Source organism: Curcuma longa, chromosome 15, assembly GCF_044706935.1.
Source record: "Curcuma longa cultivar G26 ecotype Majalengka, Jawa Barat chromosome 15, ITB_CL_G26_1.1, whole genome shotgun sequence".
In the NCBI taxonomy this organism is placed as follows: Eukaryota; Viridiplantae; Streptophyta; class Magnoliopsida; order Zingiberales; family Zingiberaceae; genus Curcuma; species Curcuma longa.
The window spans coordinates 10343300-10367135 of record NC_133875.1 but is presented as its reverse complement, the minus strand read 5'-3'; the positions used below and the strand labels follow the sequence as shown (position 1 = coordinate 10367135).

At 36.3% G+C, this 23836-nt stretch overlaps 2 non-coding genes and 2 pseudogenes across 2 annotated transcripts; all 4 read left to right on the top strand.

The window, feature by feature from the left end:
- Positions 1-1303: 1303 nt before the first annotated feature.
- TRNAS-GGA (transfer RNA serine (anticodon GGA)) lies at positions 1304-1390 on the top strand. Its single transcript has one exon. It is a non-coding gene; the product is annotated as a tRNA-Ser (tRNA).
- A 7769-nt stretch (positions 1391-9159) lies between these two features.
- On the top strand, positions 9160-9918 carry LOC141845968 (uncharacterized; annotated as a pseudogene).
- A 22-nt stretch (positions 9919-9940) lies between these two features.
- The window catches only part of LOC141845967 (uncharacterized), a 15020-nt pseudogene continuing 1124 nt past the window's right edge, over positions 9941-23836 (top strand).
- On the top strand, positions 14459-14531 carry TRNAF-GAA (transfer RNA phenylalanine (anticodon GAA)). Its single transcript has one exon. It is a non-coding gene; the product is annotated as a tRNA-Phe (tRNA).

Here is a 23836-nt window from a genome sequence, read left to right as displayed (position 1 = left end):
TCTTTGGCATATTTTCAATCTAAAGCATGGTGAGGCTCTCACTTGTTGGTTATTCATTGAATTAGAACTTATCAAGGCATCCCCTTGTGGTATTCAAAGACTTATCAACCTCCATCTCAAAGTTGTGGCGTCTTCCATCTTCATCTATACCAAGGTTCGACTTTTCTAAGTATCAGGTCGAGGTTCTATTCATCTTTCTTATTAATTTAAACTTTTCTTCTTTCTTTCTTCAATTCGTTGTGAGTTTTTGAGATTTTTCTCTTTGGGTTCACATCACCTATGCTACCTATTGGTACTAGTGGAGTAGGATCGACTAGCAATACAGAACCCATAGGTGTAACCTTTCGCTAAATACTAAAATCAACAATTGAAGCGTCCGAGGCTGCATCAATTGAGGATACATGACAGAAGGAATTGTTCTATCTACATATTTCACCGTCACCAAGTGTGGGTTTATTTTAAAATTTTAGTTTTTTCCATCTCGAACCATGTCACGTTTCTTTCTCGTAATATTGGACCTAAAAAAACAGAATCAAATCGCACCATCTCTGTAATAGGTAAATGCCTTTTTTTCTTCGGAAGTTGTCGGAATTATTTATAATAAGATATTGGCCGCAATTGAAGCGGTCTTATCAATAAAATTTGCATTTATCCGAGATCTTGGCATAATTAACAATCCATTCTATAATTCTTTTCATTACCCTTAGGGTAAGGGGAAAATGATCCTGCAAACTAAAGGAATTGTATGGTACAAAATAACATAAAATAAAAACAGACTAATTCTAAAAAAAGATGTGGACCTTTTGTTTGGATTGGACAAAGAGAGATATGAAATATTGAAATTAGATTTGATTTCATTCGAATTTCGTAGTATAACAATGAATGAAATTATAAATATTTCATCTAAGTTGAATAACCAAGGATTGTACTACGGATTCTGATAATTCAAGAAGTTTTTATTTTGTTATGATCCAAAGAAGAAACAAAAAATAAAACAGATAATTACCTTAGTTTAATCCATTTTTTTATAGAAAAATTATTTCGTTTTGGTTTTTGTTTGCATAACATGCATATGCTATGTCATACAATTTAAATATAAAAATACACAAGACGATTCATTAATTTGTATTAGATCCATGGGATAGCTAATGAGCTAAATTTTTGTTGAGAAATAAAAAATTTTATTTGATTTGAAAGGAATTTTTCTTATGGAACTATTCATCAGTCGCACTTGTTCTGCAATAATATGAATGACTCGCTATTCACTGTTCACTCAATTTTTGGTCAATAATAAGATTATGTAGGAGAGATGGCCGAGTGGTTCAAGGCGTAGCATTGGAAATGCTATGTAGACTTTTGTTTACCGAGGGTTCGAATCCCTCTCTTTCCGTTTATCTTAATTCACTGACGTTACTGAATCAAATCAAATACCATCATCTCAACAAGAGAACCCTTGTTTGATATAAATTCTCGATTCCTAATCACATTACTATGATACGTAAAATATAAATATCGAAAAAAGAAAGAATAAAAAATTTTACTACTTGTCCGTTTGTGATAGGTGAATAATAAAAATTCGGACCAAGGCCCTTAGATTTATTTATTTTTATTTTAGTGAAAACAGACAAAATTCTATGAATTTTTCTTTGTTATTTTTGTGAGGTTCAAGTCTGACGGGAATAATATTCTACGACTAACAACTCATTTATTTTTAAACCAATCCATTTACTATCTACTATATGATTTATTACTTCTTTATATTAGAATGAGTCAAAAGTCAAATGTTGTAACGACTCGACCCGTCTGCCCGTCTGCCCGTGGGAATTCTACTTATCTCAACCCCTATTTTTCTGTGGGTCCTGGGCCGTCGACCATCGATCGTGCCGTTACTTACTCGGACTTTTCACCCCTGACCAGTGGATTTTTGCCTTCTCCAGATTCGAACTCTAGATCTGTAAGCTAAAGTACTAAAGTTCCTTGACTCACTTGGTTACCAGATTCAAGGAACTTTAGTACTTTAGCCTGCAGGTCTAGAGTTCGAATTTGGAGAAGGTAAAAATCCACTGGGCGGGGGTGGAAAGTTCTAGTAGGTAATGACACGGTCGATGGTCGACGACCCATGACCCACAGAAAAATAGAGGTCGGGATAAGTAGAATTCCCACGGGCGGACGGGCCGGGCCATTACAATAAAAAGGTGTCTTTTTATTGTAACAACCCGGCCCATCCGCCCTTGGGAACTCTACTTATCCCGACCCCTATTTTTCTGTGGGTCATGGGCCATCGACCATCGACCGTGTCGTTACCTACTTGGATTTTCCACCCCTGCCCAGTGGATTTTTGCCTTCCTCAGATTCGAACTCTAGACCTGCAGGCTAAAGTACTAAAGTTTCTTGAATCTGATAACCAAGTGAGAACAGTCTCACTTGGTTACCAGATTCAAGAAACTTTAATGCTTTAGCCTGCAGGTCTAAAGTTCGAATCTGGGAAGACAAAAATCCACTAGGCAGGGGTGGAAAGTTCAAGTAGGTAATGGCACGGTCGATGGTCGATGGCCCATGACCCACAGAAAAATAGGGGTTGGGATAAGTAGAGTTCCCACGGGCGAACGGGCCGGGTCGTTACAATAAAAAGGTGCCTTTTTATTGTAACGACCCGGCCCGTTCGCCCGTGGGAACTCTACTTATCCCAACCCCTATTTTTCTGTGGGTCATGGGCCATCGACCATCGACCGTGCCATTACCTACTTGAACTTTCCACCCTTGCCTAGTGGATTTTTGTCTTCCCAGATTCGAACTCTAGACCTGCAGGCAAAAGTACTAAAGTTCCTTGAATCTGGTAACCAAGTGAGAGTTGCCAGATTCAAGGAACTTTAGTACTTTAGCCTGCAGGTCTAGAGTTCGAATCTGGGGAAGACAAAAATCCACTAAGTAGGGGTGGAAAGTCCTAGTAAGGTAACGGCACGGTCGATGGTCGATGGCCCATGACCCACAGAAAAATAGGGGTCGGGATAAGTAGAATTCCCACGGACGGACAGGCCGGGTCGTTACAAATGTTTTGGCAATTCCTCATCGGGGGACAAAGAAATATAATTTTTAATCAGAGCTTTCGATCTTTCTTTATCCTTCATAGTAATAATATCTCTCGGTTTACAATGATAACTTGGTATATCCACTATACCACCATTAACTAAAATATATCTATAGTTAACTAATTGCTTGGCTCTTGGAATCGTCGAAGTTATACCCAATCGGAAAAGGATATTATCCAAACGCATCTCGAGTAATTGTAGTAAAACCTGACCTATTGACCCTTTAGCTTTTCCAGCGATATGCACATATTTAAGTAATTATTGCTCTTTCAAAACCATAATGAAACCGCAATTTCTGTTTTTCTTCTAGACGAATACGATATTGCGATCTTTTACCAGAACACAATTGGTTTTTAGGATCACTTCCGGATCTAGGTCTTTTACTAGTTAGTCCTGGTAAAGTCCCCAGACGACGTATTTTTTTTAAACGAGGTCCTTGGTAACGAGACATTAAGACTCCTTTTTTATTTTATTAAAATTTCATTGTTTAAGAATAAACAAAAATGAAAACTATGTTAGGATGTATACTAGAATCATAGCTATGTTAATAAACATTCTGAAATGAAAATCACATTTGGTCAATATTTTGAAGTGTCCATTTAATCTATACTATAGATTAACATGGTGTGCGGAGTCACACACAGAAGACCATGTTATCGGCCCCTTATAGATTATAGTGTTCACAACCAAGATGGATTGGACAAACCATCGGAGTGGTTGTAGTGTAATTTGGTCTTAGTCTGTCTTGACTATAGAATTACACTAGTACACTTAGTGTGTATTGAGCAGGACCATCTAAGGATTGTTCGATTTATACTGACTATAAAATCAAACTAAATCTCTGTTACTATAGATGTACATGCTCTTAATCCCGATATAATAACAAACACGTGTGCTTAATATGTACTTCTTTAATTCATCAAAGGGTGAGGTTTAGACCGATAGATCAATAGGCCCGATGAGTTGGGAAGTAGTATTATATACATGGTGTGTTGTTGATTATAGAGGAAAATTGTGTCCTATAATCTCGGTTGATGATGTCCCCTTGAGGAGCTCATAAGGATTATCATATAAACCCTGCAAGTGGACCTTGTCCGCATGATAATAAGGTTGAGTGGTACTACTCTTGGAGTAGATGTCGATTAAATACGAGTTGTCAGTAACTCATTTTAATTGACGGACATACGATATCTTAAACACAGGGAGATTAATGTACAGATAGTAAGAAGGAGCTCATATTGTAATATGGGATTGGTGCGGTAGTTCGATAATAACTCTTTAGTGGCATGAGTTATTATTGATGAACTAAGGTTGTGTGTTCGAGGCGAACACGGGAAGCCTTAGCTCATTAGAAGACCAAAATCAATTCCTCCTCTAGGTCCCTGTTGTAGCCTCTAGAAACCCTCAAGTCCACCTTGGAAGAACTCGTGAAGAAACCAGGCATTCGAGCTCTTGCAAAGAGATGTAATCGATCAGCTGATCGATTACACACCTTGGTAATCGATCAGCTGATCGATTACCAAGCCTCCAGGCAGAACGACTGGTAATCAATCAGCTGATCGATTACCAGGCCTGTAATCGATCAGTTGATCGATTACCAGGCTTGTAATCGATCAGTTGATTGATTACATGTGTTAATGAGAAAATTTTATGGAGTTTTAATCGATTCCTTGATCGATTAAAGGCCTGTGTTCGTTTTGGTAACTTTCGAAATTATTCCAAATCTCTCCGATTTGATTGAATCAAATCATGCCATGTTTATGGATTAATTATACCATGCTTATGGCTCTAATTATACCATAAATAAGAGATGGCTAGGCTATAAAAGAAGGGCAAGGCTTGGCTATAGAGCACACAACAAATATAAGAGTGGTGGCCGAGACCTTCTCGGCAAGCCACCTCTTAGCCTTTCCTTCTTCTTTTCTTCTCTTCGGGAGGAAAGCTTGATAGCCATTGGAGGGAGAATTCTGGTGGAGATATTCTCGAAGGATCGTTGCCCACACAACGTTCGAGAAGAGGAGAGGAATACGGCAGAAGATCAAGAGGTCTTCGGGTACAAACTTCGTCCTTCCGAACCATCGGAAGAAAGGTATAATTTAATATTTCCGCTTTAATTAAATTATTCTTTTGGATCATGTAAACCAAACACAAAATCCCAATGATCGAGCAACTTGAGATCGTTTCGGGAAATTTTTGTTCTGCAAGAATCTACCGGAACGGTTTTTCAAGACTTTCCCATCAAACTAAACTCTAAATTAAGTCTGAACTAAAGGATAAACAATGCAAAGCTAAATTTATTGAAATACTACAAAAAGTAGAATAAAATAAATTGTATCACTATCCGTATTTTTGGTATATATGTATATATATGATTTCTATATATAATATATAAATATATAATATATATATATATATATATATATATATAAATAAATTTTAATTTTTTTTGTATATATAGGAAGTTGTGGCTACGTTTTATAATTTGTTCTTTTATGATTTGTTCTGTATAAAGAGATCTAATTCTTCCAATATGTTGTTTTTTATTTATAGTTGCAAGTTACCACGACATAATAGATGGATCAGTAATTCAACATTTTGATAAAATGGAGAGAGACTCTCAATCACGTAAAAAATCGATAGAAAAAAGTTGGCTATCGCAGTTTGACCAATGTGATGCTCTAACCTCTAAGCTAAGCAGGCTCACATATCACATAACATAAGAGAAAAATAGTATATAGAAATCAAAGAAACTACTAGATTTCATTTATTAGCCAATCTTAGCTTAGCTATATAAATATAAAAGATATTAATTATATATTTTTAATAAAAAAAAAATGATATAAAATAAAAAAAAAAATGGAATTTTACTTATTTAATTTAATTAATTATAATATGATGAATATCAATTTAATCAAATTGTAAATTATAATTCGAAAAAATCGAACTCTTTCTGAAAACTTAAAATTTTTTAAAGCAGTTCTATAAAATTATAGAAATTTAATAGTTATTAACTAGTGACTTATAATTTAATTGTTAATTATATATAGTTATAGTGAATAATAGGTGCTAAGATAAGAAAAGGATAAAGAAAAGATACAATCTAAATTAAAATGAGACATTCCTCTGGTTTGATTCGGAAAGGGAAGAGATAGGACGAAAAAAAAGAATGAATATCGACCGTTCCACTATTTAAATTCGCACTGTAAAAATTAAAGGTAGGGGAAAAGGTATATATGTTGGATATACCTATCCATATTGAATTCCGGATACATCAATGATAGAATCAATTTCTTATTGAAACAAAGTTCATCATCTAGATTTGAATTTTTCAAATTTGAATTGTTCAAATTTGAATTAGTCAAATTATTTAAATCTAAGTTTAAATTTTCTAATTTTGATTTGTTCAAATTTACTTTTTCTAAATTTTCTAAATTTACAGAAAAATTATCTAAATTTTCAGAAAAAATAGATCTAGCATGGGCATGCAACCTAGGGGTATTTTCGTAATTTTTAAAACATACCGGTTTTTTCGCCGTCTTCCTCTCCGGGCATCGATTCTTGTAGTGTCCGCGTTTTTGGCACTTGAAGCATCGGATGTGATCTTTGTTCTTCCGGGCTCCTGGCATCGGTTGCTCCTTTGCCGCCGGTGGTGCCGTCCGAATCTTACGAGTAGGGCACTTATTTTTGTAGTGCCCTCTCTCCCTGCACTTAAAACATATTATATGAAATTTAAAATTAAAATTTAAAATGTACCTTTTTCCCCCTCCATCTTTGCCGTCTTGCTCCCTTGGCGGTTAGTCCAATCAAGAGCGCACCGGCTCTGATACCAATTGTAGGATCGTGTACGCGCTAGAGGGGGGGTGAATAGCGCGTATCGCTTTTTCACTTTCGTTCGTTTACTATCAAATACTAAGCAGCGGATATTAAAATAAAACACAGGGACACGCGGGATTTACTTGGTTCCTAACCCCCCAGGGTTAGTACGTCCAAGGCCTAATCACGGGAGGCGCCCGTCCACTAGTGGTCTCCTTCCCGAACCTTGTTCGGAGGCGGAGAAACCCGTCTTACAGTCCGATAAACAATAACTTAAGAATTGAAATTAAATGCAATAAATTAAAAGCAAACTCTTGTGCCCGATCTGGAAGTCCTGAGCGCCCCGCACTCCTTCTGGATCTTCCCCGGTTGCAAGAACTGGCCTCTTTTGCGTTTCACAGCACCACAGAATGAGTTGGGAGGTTTCTGGCTTGAATTGAGTTGCTTCTGCACGTTCACGGCCTTATATACACCTCCTGAGTCGACTCAGATGCCCATCTGGGTCGACTCCAGCTGACGTGGATGATAAAACTTTATCCTGCTCGATTCTGCCCATTATCTGTTGCCCGAGTCGACTCAAATGCCCTTCTGAGTCGACTCAAGTGCCATTCTGAGTCGACTCCAGCCCGAATCTGAGTCGACTCCAGAAACCTTTTTTGTAGATCTCTGAGAGAGCTTTCCAACGCATCCGAGTTTGCCTCATTCTGAGTCCCGAGTCAAAAGTTATGGCCGTTTGAAGTTCGACCTGCATTATGGTTCCTGCAAAACAAGCATGCATACAAAGAAGCAAACCTAACTTTACCTTGTGAGTCTAACTTCGGATTTCTCCCGAAATCCTAGGTTAGTCTAACCCACTCCATTCTGGAGAATTTGTGCCAACCAAGTCACCCAGACTTGTTGGACTTGTGCTCGGCTCTGTCGTTGCCCCCCAGGACTTGGAATGCAACTGATCCTCCTGATCAGTCCACTCTTCTACTTGACTGCAACTGATCCTCCTGATCAGTCCAGTCCTCCGCTGCAACTTGATCCTCCTGACCAAGTCCAGCCTTCCGCAACTTGGTCCTCCTGACCAAGTCCAGGTCTTTGCCTGGTGCACGTTGACTCTGCCAAGACTTCCGCCTGATCCTCCAAATCAGGACTTCCCTTTGCCTAGCCTACAACTAGGACTTTCTCTTGCCCAGCTTCACTCACCAGGACTTCCCTTGCCCAATCTTCCAGATTAGGACTTCCACTGTCTAGTCTAACCGACTAGATCTTCTTACTCACTTCCACACATCCAAACATCAAGTCCTGTTTGGATCACCCCTTGGTCAAAACTGACCAGACCTAGGTGTATTGTCAAACATCGAAACTCTAGGCAAGATCTTAGTGCATCTTGCACCAACAGCTGTAGTGAGTGGGGCAGTTGCATCATGCGTATGCACATCATGTGCATGATATATATGTATTGGACCGTACTGATACTGCATTTTGATTGTCTTCTTGTTTGATTCTTGACTGTTGCACTATGCTTGACATGTCATTCATATGGTGCATTACATGAGATCCATGTTAGTTGTTTACTATCTGCAGAGATTCTATTGATACCTTGTTGACCTTTGGTATGTACCTATCTTTTTGCTATTTCTTTTATTCATGCACTGTCTTTCTATATTACCTACTGAGTATTTGTACTCACATCTTTGGACCCTGAGATTTTTCTGTCTTCCCAGATATCAGGTAGGAGCTTACAGAGGACGCCAGCAATGCCATCTCACGACGAGGATTTTGTGTGTGTTGGATATGGTTGTAGTATGTTGTGGTATCTTGTGTATGACTTGTTTACTTTTCTGCACCATCGGACTTCTGATTTCGTTTCGGTGTTTTCGAAACTATTACATGTTTTCTATATGTGATTTCGTTCTTGTTGTTACGTTTCCTCTTACATAACTTTGAATTTTCATTATTTTACGAATTATTTTTAATAGTTGTGTAGAAGTAGAATTTCATACTTATAATTGTGTAGGATGTGTATGTGGCCGTGTGGGTCACCTTTTATTTTTGTTTTCCATATAAATCCATATTTTGTAGTATGGATAGGCCGTGTTGGCCTTTATATATGTATGTATACAGGGAATTGTCAGGGATACTGGGGAGATGCTGCCGAAATTTTTTGAACGGCTATCTCCCGGGTCATGACAATTAATACTATAATTATAAATACTTATTCTGAATTATTTGATCTTTTATTATTATTATTTTTTATAATGCAGGAGTAATGACACTAAAATAACAATCTTATGATCCAGCTTAGAGACATGCACGTCGATTAGAGAATCGATTTCATTGGCAATGCTTGTATTGCGATATGATTGGACGCGGCGGTGGGATCACACACCTAAAATAACATCTTGCTGGTGGATATCTAGATGTTTCTAAATGTCCAAAAGTTCCTCAAGGAGTTCGTCGTGCAATGAAAGAGGAACTTGATGGGAAAAAAATAATGAAGTATAAACAACAACAACGTGAACTTTTAGATAGCCGGAGCCAACCTATGATGAGTTTGAAAGTCGTGATGAAGTTTCAAATGACGAAGAATTTTTAGCAACTCTCCATGCCTCTTGAACTGAATATGAATATGAGCAACACATGAGATATGGGGGTACTATAGTTAGCGCTGGTGGAAGTGGCTCAGCTGGTGCCAGTGGATCTGGCTCAACTACTGCAGCAACATTGGGAAGGAGTGCAAGTGCTCGTATTACTTCAACACAAAGTGGTATTGATCGTTTTTTCTCTTCTCTGGGACGAAGACGAGCAGTTGATGTTGCTGATATTGATCCACTAGCATTCCCATACCAAGCTAGCAAACAAACTCGGATTGATGACCATATACGAAGCAATGGAGTTTATATGAGATTACGTTGATATGCGATGGCTGGACAGGACCTACACGAATGAACATCATCAACTTTTTGATATACTGCAATAGAAAGGTCATATTTCATAAATCTATTAATGCAACTACAGATTATCATGATGCACCTTACATATATCGTTTGATGGATAATGTGGTTCAAGATATAGGTGCAGAACATATAGTACAAGTGATTACAGATAATGATGTCAACTTTAAGAGGGTTGGAGAGTTGTTGGAGCAAAAGCATCAAACATTATTTTGGACATCATGCAGACACTGTATTAATTTGATGATGGCAGATATCGATAAACTCGATATAGTAAAGAAGATAGTGAAAAAAGGTCAATCGCTAATAAAATTCCTTTATAATCATATTTTGCGACCAGGAGCGACTAGGTTTGCCACTCATTTTCTTTTGTTAAAATCATTGTTTCAGAAAAAAAATGGATTGAAAGCCATGTTCACTTCTGAGGATTAGGAAGTCTCTCGATATTCTAACACGATCAAAGGTAAAGAAGTGCAAAAATTATTATATTGATTATATTTTAAGACTATATTATAGATATTCTTGTAGCAGTAGAGCCCTTGTACGTTGTTCTGCGCAAAGTTGATATGGACAAAAAGCCACAAATGGACAATGTTTACCGTCTAATTTATGAAGAAAAAGAGAAAATTAAGAGGCGTCTACAATCACCAGCCAAGTATCAACCTTATATTGATATAATCACTGTAAGATGGGACAATCAAATGGAAAAATATATTCATTTGGCAGGTGCGTATTTTTTAATGATAAAAGAATTTTTTTAATATTTGTTATTAATAGTTATATATGTTTAATTATTTTAGGTTATTATCTCAATCCGGCATATCAATACCGATATAATCTTGGCACAAATGAAGATTTATTAGCGGCCCTCAGAAATGTAATATCAAGACTACAACCAAATAGACAAATTAGCTACTAAGGCGATTAATGAAAGTCGATTATTTCGAGAGGCATATGGTTCTTTTAGCGATGATTTTGCAGTGTCATGCGGATATAAAATAGATGCAAGTAAATATAGTAAAATCATTAGTAATATTATCAACAAATATAAATATTATTTTAATTTTATTTTTAATTTTTTTATAGCTAAGTGGTGATTACAATTTAGAGGATCAACTCCAAATTTGAAAAAGATTGCAGTATGGATTCTTTCACAAACAACATCTTCAAGTGATTGTGAAAGAAATTGGACAACTTTCTCCTTCATTCATACGAAAGTTCGAAATCATCTTTCTTATCGTCGTTTGGAGAAGATGGTCTATGTTCATTATAATATGCGTCTTCAACTAAGAGCCATTGATGGGAAAGTCTTGAAAAACCGTTCCGGTAGATTCTTACAGAACAAAAATTTTCCCGAAACGATCTCAAGTTGCCCGATCGTTGGGCTCTTGTGTTTGGTTTACAGGATCCAATATAAAAGCATAATTTAATTAAAGCGGAAACATTAAATTATACCTTTCTTCCGACGGTTCGGAAGGACGAAGTTCGTACCCGAAGACCTCTTGATCTTCTGCTGTATTCCTCTCCTCTTCTCGAACGTTGTGTGGGCAACGATCCTTCAAGAATATCTCCACCAGAATTCTCCCTCCGATGGCTATCAGGCTTTCCTCCCGAAGAGAAGAAAAGAAGAAGAAGAAGAGGCTAAGGGGGTTGGCTTGCCGAGAGAGTCTCGGTCACCACCATAAGATTTTGTGTCTACTCAAAGTTAAGTCTTGCCCCTTCTTTTATAGCCTAGCCATCCTTTATTTATGGTATAATTTAAGCCATAAACATGGTATAATTGATCCATAAATATGGCATGATTTGATTCAATCAAATCGGAGAGATTTGGAATAATTCCGGAAGTTACCAAAACAAACCCAGGCCTTTAATCGATCAAGGAATCGATTAAAACTCCGTAACTTCTTCTCATTAACACATGTAATCGATCAACTGATCGATTACAAGCCTGGTAATCGATCAGCTGATCGATTACTAGTCGTTCTGCCCGGAGGCTTGGTAATCGATCAGCTGATCGATTACCAAGGTGTGTAATCGATCAACTGATCGATTACACCTCCTTGCATGAGCTCGAATGCCTGGTTTTTTCACGAATTCTTCCAAGGTGGACTTGAGGATTCCCAGAGGCTATAACAGGGACCTAGAGGAGGAATTAGTTTTGGCCTTCTGATGAGCTAAGGCTTCCCGTGTTCGCCCTGAACACACAACCTTAGTTCATCAATAATAACTCATACCACTAAAGAGTTATTATCGAACTACCTCACCAATACCATATTACAATATGGGCTCATTCTTACTATCAGTACATTAGTCTCCCTGTGTTTAAGATATCGTATGTCCGTCAATTAAATGAGTTACTGACAACTCGTATTTAATCGACATCTAATCCAAAAGTAGTACCACTCAATCTTATTATCATGCGGACAAGGTCCACCTGTAGGGGTTACATGATAATCCTTATGAGCTCCTCAAGGGGTCATCATCAACCTAGATTATAGGACACAGATTCCTTCTATAATTAACAACACACCATGCATATAATACTACTTCCCAACTCATCGGGCCTATTGATCTATCAATCTAAACCTCACCCTTTGATGAATTAAAGAAGTACATATTAAGCACACATGTTTGTTATTATATCGGGATTAAGAGCATGTACATCTATAGTAACAGAGGTTTAGTTCGATTATATAGTCAGTATAAATCGAACAATCCTCAGATGGTCCTGCTCAATACACACTAAGTGTACTAGTGTAATTTTATAGTCAAGACAGACTAAGACCAAATTACACTACAACCATTCCGATGGTTTGTCCAATCCATCTTGGTTGTGAACACTATTTATAATCTATAAGGGACTGATAACATGGTCTTCTGTGTGTGACTCCGCACACCATGTTAATCTACAGTATAGATTAAATGGACACTGTAAAATATTGACCAAATGTGATTCTCATTTCAGAATATTTATTTACATAGCTAGGATTCTAGTATACATCCCAACAGCCATAACAGAAGAGAAAGAAGAACAAGAGTCTAGTGATGTATACCCATTTAATATTAGATTTGTCCAAACTGAGAATGATCCAATGATGGATTGGTGGAGTGCTGTTGAAGCTGAGAATCCATTACTTGATGAAGTAGGAGACCCACCACGACCATCTGAATTTCTTACTCAGCAGATTGAAAATATGCAAACTAGAGGAGATATCGATGAGGAAGAAGACGATAATGATCAAGATTTTTGATTTTCTGGATCTTGACCCAGAAGTTCTAAAACATCCGAACCCCAAACTCAACAAAGTCTGTAGATAAAGACAAAGGTAAAGCTCCTGCAACTTTTACTAAAGAGAAAAGAAAAGTTAAAACTCCTACTTTTAAAGAAAGGGGTCAATTGAAAATTAGAGAAAATCCACTCGAAGTAATTGATGAGCAAGAACATGATGATAGTGATGAAACATCATCACCTTCTGACACTGTAGTCCGTTGAGAAATTCAAAATGATAATAGTGATGTCGATAGCAGTTCAAGTACTAATGGAAGTGATAACAGTGGTGATGCATCTGGTGGTGGTGAAACTTATGTTCCCTCTACTCTAGCACCGGAGCCTTGGACATGTGAGCAAGATTACACGCATGCAACTCAAGATGATGATCATGGAGGTAGAACTATTATGACTCAGTATCGATGCTGATCTAAAGTTGACAAACAAAAGGAAGCTCATAATTATCAAGATATGAGGGAGAGTTTAGCTGAGATTGATTCTGATCGAAGTTCATCATACTCACGACCTTCTTATTATACTTCTGATGCATCTTATAGTGATCCATCATATCAGAGTTCTGGGGTGTATGTTTATCCTCATCATGTGTCAGTACCCGTTCCAATTCCAATGGTGCCAGTTCAAGTCCAACTTCCAATGATGAATCGAGATATGCTGATGGACATGTGGAGAAATCAATATCAATATTGCATGTCATGGGATGATTATTTAATCTGGGTGTTGGAGAACTATGGAGTTGATCTAAGCAGAATGTTGCAAGAACCAATGCTTCCATCTGATTCACGTCACTCCTTTTGGTATTAGTAAGGTAACTTATTATGATGTATGATGTATCAATTATCAATTATAATTTGAGTTATTGATGATAATTTTCTTTAAAGAAAGATATATTTATTTATTTTTATTTAATAATATTAAAATGGTCAATAATTGAGAACTTATATCAAATCAATATATAATTTATTTTTAAATTATACACAATAAATATATTTATCTAATAATTACTATATATATAAATAAATAACTACCAAAACTATATCGGCATGACACGATACGATACCGAAATTGTATCATTTCGGTCCGAGACCGAAACCTCAGCACGGATCTTTTACACAATGTATCCGAACTAAAATCCTTAGATCTTATCCCAATTTCGATAGATACAATACCTCTACAAATAAACATATATGAGCAAATAATCTCTATTACTGAATCATTCACAGTCCGTATCATTATCCTTACGGTTACTAGTTAAATTTTTTACTACTTTTTAGTCCCTTTAATTGACATAGACACAAACACTACACCAGGATGATGCATGGGAAATGGTCGGGATAGCTCAGTTGGTAGAGCAGAGGACTGAAAATCCTCGTGTCACCAGTTCAAATCTGGTTCCTGACATGTAAATAATGTATCGGATATTAAAATTAGGTCTGCTTGCCTAGGACTCGATCTTGGTACCAATCCATAACGATCAAAGTCGAATCGCGAGCCTATTAATGAAGCAAATTCAATGAAACAACAACTGGTACCATAGAGAAGCGGCCATAACTGAATTGGTAGTTATTTTGTCAAGTAAGGGAAACTCAATCAAATTCATAACTGTCTCAATGTAATCTTTTCCTTCCTTTTTATTTTGATTGTATGAATATTTAGTTAAGACCATTCCAATGCTCCTTTTCGCCATGCATAAACTGAACCAACAATTAGGATAAGCACGAAAATGAAAGCTTCAATAAATACGGATACACCCAATACATCGAAACTCATTGCCCATGGATAAAGAAATACCGTTTCAACATCAAAAACAACAAAAACTAGAGCAAACATGTAATAGCGGATTCGGAATTGTAACCAAGCATCCCCTATGGGTTCTATACCCGATTCATAACTAGATAGTTTCTCCGGTCCTTCCCTAACCGGGGCTAAAACTCCGGAAATTACAAATGCCAAGATAGGAATAATGCTTGATATTATCAGAAATGCCCAGAAAATATCATATTCGTGAAGCAGAAACATAAATGTACTCCTATTAATGTGGAATATGCTGAATTATTCGATTCGAATCGGAAGTGTCAATTTATCCAGAACTTCTTATCTTAGTTTAGGCGAAAGAAGAATATATTTTGATCAAACGGCATAGTTTAGAGTTTCTGTGGGACATATTTTGTTTAAAGATTCACCTAAGAAAATCCCACTTACATTTTTTATTTCGATTCTATTTAGATATGGTGTAGACATAGGGTGCTCCTTCTTACAAAAACAAGATTCTCTCACTTTGTCTTGGGTTCTCTATCCTCTATAAAAAGATAATTCTATAAAAACAAGTTAATAAAATACTAAAATATCCTATATTATCCTATATATCCTAATATTTATAATATCCTACCTAATATATATATATATTTATATATTATTATGATTACTATCTATATTATAATCCTAATACCTAATATATCCCAATAATAATTATTATAATAATTATTATAATAATTATTATAATATTATAAAATAAATATCCTATAATTAATAATTAATTAAATACTATAAATAGTCTATAATTAGTATATTCAAATTATTTATTTCATTTCCTTTTTTCTTAATTAATTTGATTCAATCCGTTGAATTGAGAGGTGACATATAACAAGTTATATCTTTCTCTACAAAAACAAAAAAAATTGGAAACTTTGAATAAACTAGATTACGATTTGGAATGAACCAAAATACTCGTTTGTTTTGTTATGGCAATAACACTTAATATTATTAATATAATGATAACACCAAACAATGGGGTAGATTCCGACACAAAAAAACTTTTACAGTACACCTATACTAGATACTAGACAATGAAACATAGCAAAGAGTGGAGTAATCTAATCGACGGAATCATAAAAGATTTACATAACATTACATTTTCTAATGAAAGAATTACATATTATCGAATGATTCAATAGACCAAATCAAACCCCCAACCCAAACCCCCCCAACTCATAGAATATAACGTTAATCCTTTAGTACCAATTCATTATCTCTCCATTATTTGTGAATCAATCAATAAGGTTTCTCTTGTTCTGCCAAAAAAAGATTAGTGATTAGTCAGGACAGGGGTTTTCTACAAATACAAGACCTAAGACCAAAAAAAGAATACGTCTTAGACCCATGCTACTTAGAATTAGATTTCGTTGGGTCAGGTTGAAGTTTTTAGTCGGAATCATGTCATGATTTCCACTTCCTAAATTGATTTGGTAATGCTTTCATTTCTACGATACCTGGCCACAACTATGAGGAAATGAAAGCTATACTAAAATAATATAAAATATATTAGGATTATAGGGCTATACGGACTCGAACCGTAGACCTTCTCGGTAAAACGGATCAAACTTATTATTATCGAAATGATTTGAACTGTTTCAAAGACCCAACATGCATTTTGTTGCATTGGGCTCTTCCATCAACTGATGTAAAGATCAGTTATTCTACCATATTTTATCTTTAGAGGAAGATAATGAGATGGCTCCATGTGCTATGATTCATTATTTGTATTCTGATCTAGGAGCAATACAGAGCGAAAAGAGGTTTTTTTGAGTCCCTTATACTCATTATGCCTAGCATTGAATGGGATGGGTATTTACCTTATCAACTATCAAATCACTGGTGGGTTCTATTTGATTTGGCAACTTAATTAGCGCCTGAATCGGACCGAACCAAATATTTGTTAGGTCAGGCTATTGTTCTCTTGTTCCCTCGAACCTATGGAATGGAGTAAGACATCAATTTTTCAATACGATCAATTATGTTAAGGAATGCTTAAAAAATTATCTAATCGTTCGAATCTTTGTTTCGAAGTCTATAAATTATACGTCCCCTGGTTGAATCATAACGACTTACTTCAATTTTGACTCTATCCCCCGGTAGTATCCGTATAAAACTACGGCGGATCCTTCCCGAAATATAACCTAGAATTACATCTTCATTATCTAAGCGGACCCGGAACATACCGTTGGGAAGTGATTCAGTAATTAAACCTTCATGAATCAATTTTTGTTCTTTCATTCCAGGTAAGCTCCTTGAAGTATCAACTAATGGAGGAAAAGTTATATAATTAACTTTTCTTCTCTATAAAATAGGAAGTTAGAGAAAAATTAGGATACCGGAGGAGGATCACCATATATATAACAAAAGTTCGCCTCCAATTTTTTCTCGTCGAGCTTCTCGATCCGTCATTATACCTTGAGAAGTGGAAAGAATTACAATTCCTATTCCACCTAAAATCTTAGGAATTTGTTGGTAGTTGGAATAAATTCGTAAACCAGGTCGGCTGATACACTTTAAAATAGTTCTATGTATTCTTTTCCTAGTCTTTTTATGTCGCAGAGTTAAAACCAAGAAATTTTTGTTACCTTCTTGATGTTTCCGAACGTTTTCAATAAAACCTTCTCGTAGAAGTATTTTCACAATATTTTCGGTAATATTAGTAGATGCTATTCGAATCGTTCCTTTTTTATCCATGTCAGCATTTCTTATAGAAGTTATTATATTGGAAATAGTGTCCCTACCCATGGCGAACTATAATTATTGGTGCCTTCTAATTTTGATATAATTAACATGTTCTCTTTTTTGTTTGTTTTATTTTCTTTCATTTTTTTGTTTATTTTGTTTAATTTTTAATATTATAAAAAAAGTATATGCGTGAGACACCATCTACTACTCCACTAAATTTGATCTATTTTAGATGTTTTGATATATCCTATTTTAGATGTTCTGATATATCATAGTCTCATTTAGTATTATTTATAATACCTCGGGAGCCAATGAAACTATTTTAGTAAAATTCAACTGTCGCAATTCCCGAGCGATCGCACCAAAAACCCGAGTTCCTTTTGGATTTCCTTCTTGATCAATGACAACCGCAGCATTGTCATCATATCGTATTATGATACCGTTGTCACGTTTGAGTTCTTTACAAGTACGTACAATTACAGCTCTAATTACTTCTGATCTTTCTAGTGGCATATTTGGCACTGCTTCTTTAATTACAGCAACAATAACGTCACCAATATGAGCATATCTATAATTACCAGCTCCTATGATTCGAATACACATCAATTCTCGGGCTCCGCTGTTATCCGCTACATTCAAAAGGGTTTGAGGTTGAATCATATCATTTTATTGGAATCTGTTATTTTAATGGAAAGGATGAAGGAAAGAAAAAAAGAAATATTTTCTGTCCAGAAATAAATAAACTTGTAGTTGTTTTTTCATCCTCAATATACCATTTAGTTCTACATCTCCATCCTGACAAATTTAGTTTGTATAGGCATTTTGGACGCAGCTAGTGAAATAGCTGCTCTGGCTACAGTTTCAGATACTCCACCCATTTCATAAAGTATTCGACCTGGTTTAACAACGGATACCCAATATTCGGGGGAACGCATATATCGTGTCATTGCTCTTCGCCTTACTTCTATTTATCTAGCTGTGATCCAAGTGGGTTCAAGTGCTTTAAGAACGAATCTGCCGAAACAAATATGATTGTCGCGTGTTAAAATTATCTATTACAAAAAAGAAAACATGTACAAGACTTATATAACCAGCATAACCCTAAGAGCATAAGAGGAAAAGACCTATCTACCCCTGCTTCTCACAACACTCCCCCTCAAGTTGAACATATATATCAGACATGTTCAACTTGTTAAGAACAGAATTAAACATAGCTTGGGGTATAGCTTTCGTAAACATATCAACCAATTGGTCTTCAGATTTGACATAAGGCAAACATAGCTTTTCGGAATCAAGTCTCTCCCAAATAAAGTGACAATCTATCTCAATGTGTTTAGTCCGATCATGTTGTACTAGATTATTTGCAATATTGGTTGCAGCCTTGTTGTCACAATATAGCCTGAGGGGTAATTGTACCTTTAATCCCATGTCTTCCAACAAAAAACACACCCACAATATTTCTGCAAGACCATGTGTCATGGCTCGATATTCTTCTTCAGCACTGAACCATGCACAAACATTTTGTTTCTTACTTCTCCAAGTTACCAGATTTTCTCCCAAAAAAATGCAATAGCTAGAAGTGGACCTTCTTCATCTTGAGAACCAGCCCAATCTACATCAGAATAACATTCCACCTTCAGATTAGCACCTCCTTTGAACAGCAAGTCTTTTCTGGGACATGACTTCAAGTACCTTAAAATCCTGTCAACAGCCTTCATATGGACAGTTTTAGGAGCATGCATGTACTGTCTCACCACACTAACAACATAGTTGATGTCAGGCCTAGTCATAAACAAATACAGTAATTTTCAAACCAACCTTTGATATGCTCCCTTTTCTAGACTAGTAAGATCTTCCTCATTAGAATTAGTAAGATCATGATTTACTTCTATAGGAGTAGATGATGGTCGACAACCCAACTTCTTTGTCTCCTTGAGTAAATTCAACACATAATTTCACTGACATATAAAAATTCCTTCTTGAGACCGAGCAACTTCAATACCAAGGAAGTACTTCAATAGTCCAAGATCTTTAGTTTCAAATTCTGATGTAAACTTGGACTAAAGAGCTTGGATTTCAGCTTCGTCATCACCTATAACTATCATATCATCAACATAAACTAAGAGAATGGTAGTTCTTGTTAGTGAGAGCCCTAGAGCCAATCATTTGATAATTGTTGTATGGACTCCATGTATCATATTTCTACATTTTATAAAGGCATTTCATTGTGATTATTATACTTACTTGTATTTGTGTCAAATAACTAAGTATAATAATGTCCTTGAGTAGTAGGTTCATATCTATATCAATTGATTGGTTGAATCGATAGTGAGATGATATAAAGAACACTACTCTAAACCATTCCTAGTCAAGTATTAACATTCAAGGATAATGTTAATACATTGAGACTAGCATGTAGGTCAACATGATGACTTGATCTCACAAGTCATGGATATGAGATATCAAGTTGACACATGGGTATGCATTGGAGAATGTATACTGAATGACCCGCCATGAGAAAGTATCATGGATCGTTATATGAGTGTCATATACTTTCTCATGTGGCTATTAGTGTGACTATTAGTCCTTAGACCTGAAGTCACCATGGTTCCCAACATAAGGAGTTACATACTTTGGCTTCGTCAAACGTCACCCGTAACTGGTGGACTATGAAGGTGATTACTGGGTATGTAACAAATTATGTAGTGGGATGTGAGTGATGTAGATGGGATCTATCCCTCCTATATGACGGGAGTGATATCTTAGTTCTTGATAGAGTGAGACCACTAAAGTGCATGACCATGCCCAAATGAGTCAACATGAGATGTTGAGCTCGTTTGATTGAGTGAGTCTACTTGGAGTTCAAGACATAGATTGATTAAAGGATAACACGGTCTATGCCTCGGTTTAATCAATCTTGATATCAAGGATAGAAGGACATGGTCACATATTGTGCGAGTCACAATTAGTAGTCACAAGGTGATGTTGGATCTCAACATTCTTGTAACTTGGGTAGTAGTGATGTGTTGCTAGATACCGCTCACTACTTATGCACCTAAATGAGTTTAGGGCATTGCCAACGTTACAAGAACCTATAGGGTCACACTCAAAGGGTAATTAGGTAGAAATTAGGTTCATGTGATGAATCAAGAGGATTAGATTCATGTGATGAATCAAGTTGGGTTAGATGTAATCCAAACTAGGCTAGTGGAGTTGATTTGATCAACTTTGGGAGATTAGAATTCAAGTTTGACTTGACTTGAGAAGGAGAAATTTTGGGAGTCAAGTTTGACTTGACTTTGTGTCATGTCATCATAAATGTTGACTTGACTTTTTGCCATGTCATCATCTATGTTGACTTGACTTATGCCACCTCATGGTCAATGCTTGACTTGACCATTTGACTTTGAGGTGAGGTGGCATAAGTGGTGGCCAATGGTAAGCCTCCACATCATCATGAATGCCACCTCATGGGAGGTTACAATTGTGGTTTGTAACTCATGGGGTGTTAAGGCTTTTTAATATGATTAATTGGCTTTAATGTGGTGTGTGGTGGCCCACCACAAGAGGATGAAAAATGGAGTTTTTCATTCACTTTTTCTCTCAACGTGAACTTGATTGGGTTCTCTCCCTCCTTGGTTTTCTTCCTTCTCCCTCTCCTCTAGTGCTTGCCTAAACTCCCTAAGGTGCTAGCATACCTTGAGTTTTGGTTTTCCCACCAAAGTGTCCGAGTGGATACCATAGAGGAGACTACACGAGAAGCTCTCGAGATCCGACTCCACCGTGGACGAGTGGGATACGCGAAGGGCACGCACCGAGGGTAAAGTTCTTATCTCGTAGATCTAGTGTAGATCTAAGGTTTTTAAACATGTACATGAGCATTTTATGTTTTTATCTTCGCACAGATCCAATGGCACGGGAGTTCCGAGGTTTCCGCAACGCAAAAAGCGGTTTTTACGGCTCGAAAAACCCAACAGTTCTGTCCTCTTTCTTTTTAACAAAAAGTGTATGATCAGTATTTCCTTATTTAAAGCTAAATAATATCATGACTTTGCAAAACCTATCAAACTATTCTTTAGGAGATTGTTTAAGTCCATACAAAGTTCTTCTTAGCCTGCAAACTTTTTCTTTTGTTTCAATTCTAGGAGGTGGCAACATGTAGACTTCTTCATGAAGGTCACCATTCAAAAAGACATTTTTAACATCTAACTAAAATAGAGTTCAATCATATTGAGTAGCAAGAGAAAGAATTACTCTGACCGAATTTAGCTTTGCAACTAGAGCAAAAGTCTCCAAGTAATCCACCCCATATGTTTGAGTGAATCAACAAAAATACTTGTATGCATCAAAAACCTCAGGTTTCGCGAGGTAAATGCATTAAAAAGGGACAAATTTTAGCGGACGGTGCGGCTACAGTTGGTGGGGAACTCACTTTAGGAAAAAACGTATTAGTAGCTTATATGCCATGGGAAGGTTACAATTTTGAAGACGCAGTACTAATTAGCGAACGTTTGGTATATGAAGATATTTATACTTCTTTTCACATCCGGAAATATGAAATTCAGACTCACCACCTATATCACTATAGGCCAACTACCGGCACGATACACCCTATTGGGATTTACAATCGAGCTCATACGTAATGATGACATGATCAAGTCAGAATAATCATCCTCTACCATGTTAATTAACACCGTGTTAATTAACATGTGTAGGTACTAATGAAAAGTCCTACTGATCACAGGTATCAACATGGTGATAACATAACTGGAATAGAGACAGTAATCATAAACATGGATAACAATGATCTCAAGCATCAGGGGTATAAACAGAACTGATAATAAGGTCAAAGAAATAGATCAAGCATGTGATAAACATGAGTATCGAAAGCATCTAATCTATAACAAGTCATAAGAGCATGATAAGTAACCTAATCACTAGAAATGAAAAGAAACATGTACTGTAAATAGGAAGAGATTGTATTGACTAAATACAGTAGACTATCCACCTGATAACCGTAGATCGAATAAGAACCTCCAGAAAGTATAGTATCAAAGTCCTATAATCGGTCAAGGTCCTGCAAATACAAAATCAACATCCTAAATACCAGAATATATCAAATAAACCCTAGATTATATTTTAAGGGTTAGTTTTACTCAATCTCGTTAACCTAATTCGAATTAAATTAATCTAACTTTTAGGTTGATATTAACATGGTTTAATTAATCAATCAATTAGTTGTATTAATCGAATCGATCAATACAACTAACCTCATGTATAATCAAACCTATGCTAATCAACCAACCTTAGGTTAGACTAATCCAATCTTTAGATTGATACTAATAGGGATTAATTAATTAATGTCATTAATCAATTAATATAACCAATTCCCTATTCGATCAACCCTAAGCTAACCCATATTAGATTAATAGGCATTAACCTAACCAACCAATCGTGGTTAATTAGACCCAAGTTTAGGTTATCCATAATCTAATCTAAGGGATAAGCTCAATCTTAGTTAACCAATCAATCTAATTGGGTTCATATCAATACTTACAACAAGCAACCCCAATAGATCAATTCTAACAGCCCCCCTCCAATAACCAATTACCTTAATCAGTTTAATTCAAACTAACAGAACAATAGCTAGTAGAACAGTAACCGTGCAATAACTAGCAAATCTAAGCAACTGTAATCACGAACTCACCTCTCGAATCAGCTAATTATGCTCTAACAGCTAGCACAACCTCCGGTAACACCTTCTTCTTTCCTCTTGTTTGTTGCTGAATCAAGATTCCACACCTGAACCGATCAAAAATCTAATTGATCTGATAATCAAATCTAAGTTTAAGATCCATTAAAGAAGAAATCCCTAAACAAGGATCTAAACCCTAGAAATCTAAGCCAATCCCTTACCTTATAGATCCGGCTTCTCCTTCTTCCTCTTCACTCACGGCCGAAACTGAGGATCAGCCTATGAATCCAGATCAAGCTAAAATCTCTGATCAATTCAAGAATATGAACTTAGAAAACCTTATCTCAATGTCATAGCATCAAGATCTAAGTTCTTACCTCAAAGAAGCCATGCCTTAGTTCCCTAGCTCAAGGTATGCTGAAAACCCAAACTCGATCAAGAATTTGCCACCGATCTGTGAACTCGAGCAAACACCGAATCACTCAACCAAAATCCTTAGAAATCTCCACAC